The sequence below is a fragment of the Dipodomys ordii genome, unplaced genomic scaffold (assembly GCF_000151885.1).
Source record: "Dipodomys ordii isolate 6190 unplaced genomic scaffold, Dord_2.0 Scaffold101, whole genome shotgun sequence".
Classification (NCBI taxonomy): Eukaryota; Metazoa; Chordata; class Mammalia; order Rodentia; family Heteromyidae; genus Dipodomys; species Dipodomys ordii.
In genome coordinates, this window is record NW_012267317.1 from 1,526,607 (window position 1) to 1,529,043 (window position 2,437).

Genomic DNA, 2,437 nt, shown 5'->3' on the forward strand with positions numbered 1-2,437 from the left:
CATTGGTATCTGGGGAATGTGGATAAGGGACTCTGTGGATTATGGACACTGGGATCTTGGTAGTGAGGACACGACTCTTTATAGAGTTTGGACACAGCTCTGTGGGGTGTGGACACTGGGATAGGAGGAGTGTGAACAATGGGAACTGTGGAGTGTGTACTCTGGGATCGGGGGAATGTGATCACTGGGATCAGTGGTGTGGGGACATTGGCATCTGGGGAGTGTGGACACTGTGATCTGGGCAGTGTGGACACTGGAATCTATGGAGTCTGGATATTGGGATGTGGGGAGTTTGGACACTGTACTCTTTTGGGTGTTAACATTAGGATCTGGGGAGTGTTGAACCTGGGATCAGAGGAGTGTGCACACTGGGCTCTGGGTAGTATGCACACTGGGAATTGAGTGGTGTGGACATTGGGATCTCAGGAGTGTGCATGCAGGGATCTGGGTAGTGTGGACCCTGGGTTCAGAAGACTGTGCCCACTGGTATCTGAGCAGTGTGGACACTGGGGAGTGTGAACATTGGATCTGGGGAGTATGGACACTGTGCTGGGTGGGGTGTGGACACCGGCATCATTGGAGTCTGCACACTGAACTCTGGGTAGTGTGGATAATGGTATCAGGGGAGTGAATACACAGTGATTAGTGAGGACACTAAGATCTGGGGAATGTGGACACTTGAGTCCATGCACTGTGGACACTGGGATCTTGGGATTGTGGACACTAGGATTTAGGCAGTTTGGACACTGGAATCTATGGAATGCGGATACTGGGATGTGGGAAGTTTGGGCACTGTATTCTTTAAAATATTGACACTGGGATATGGGGAGTGTGGATCCTGGGATCAGAGGAGGGTGAAAACTGGACTCTGGATCGTGTGAACAGTGGGATGTGGGAGGGTGGGCACTAGGATCTGGAGAGTGTGGACACAGGAAACTAGGAATGTGGACACTGGGATCTATGGAGTTTGGAAACTGGAATAGGAGGATTGTGCACACTGTGATCTGGGGAGTGTGTACACTGGTACCTTGGGAGTGTGTACACTGGGATATGGGGCGTGTGGACACTGGGATCGGTGGAGTGTGTTCACTGCCATTGGGGGAGTGTGAACAGTGGGATCTGGGGAATATGGAAATTGGGATCTAGGGAGTGTGGACACTGGGATCTGGGGAGTGTGGACACTGGAATCTGGGGAGTGTGGACACTGGGATCTGGGGAGTGTGCACACTGGAATCTATGGAGTCTTGATACTGGGAAGTGGGGAGTTTGGACACTGTAACTTTAGAGTTTTGACACTGAGATATGGGGAGTATGGACCCTGGGATCTCAGGAGTGCGAGCATTGGACTCTGAGTAGTGAGCACCCTGGGATCTGGGAGTTTGGACACTAGGATCTGATGAGTGTGGACACTGGGATCTTGGGAGTGAGGACATTGGACTTTGAAGGTGTGCACTCTGGACTCTGAGGAGTGTGCATATTGGGATCTAGGAGGGTGGACACTGGGATCTCTGAATCTATGGAGTCTGGATACTGGGATATGAGGAGTTTGGACACTCTTTCGAGTGTGAACACTGTGATATGGGGAGTGTGGACCATGGGATTTGAGGAGTGTGCACACTGGTCTCTGGGTAATGTGCACACTGTGATCTGGGAGTGTGGTTGCTGGGATCTGGGGAGTGTGGACACTGGGATCTGGGGAGTGTGGACACTGGGATCTGGGGAGTGTGGACACTGGGATAGGGGGAGTGTGCCCACTTGGATCGAGGTTCTGTGCACACTGGGATCTTGGGAGTGTGGATACTGGGATCTTGGGAGTCTTGACACTGTGGTGTTGGGAGTGTGGACAGTGGGATCTGGGGAGTGTGGACACTGGGATCTGGCAGTGTGGACACTGGGATCAGGCAAGTCCAGACACTTGGATCTGGGGAGTATGGACACTGTGATCTGGGGATTGTGAACACTGGGATCAGGGAGTATGACCATTGGGATCCGGGGAGTGTGGACACCGTGATGTGGGGACTCTGGAGGGTGAATTCTGTGGAGTGTGGACACTGGAGTCTGGTGACTGTGCACACTGGGATCTAGGGCATGGGGACACTGGTATCTGGGGAATGTGGACTAGGGACTAGGAATTGGGTTGTGTGGAAACTGGGTCTGAGGAAAGTACACCCAGGGATCTGGGGAGTGTGAACCCTAAGAACAGAGGAGTGTGCACACTGGACTCTGGGTAGTGTGTACACTGGTATCTGAGCAGTGTGGCCACTGGGAACTGGGTATTGTGCACATTGGATCTGGGGAGTGTGGACAATGTGCTCGGTGGGGTGTGGCCACTGGCATCTGGGGAGTCTGCACACTGCACTTTGGGTAGTGTGGGTAATTGTATCAGGGGAGTGAACACACTGTGATGACGGAGAACACTAAGATCTGGGGAATGTGG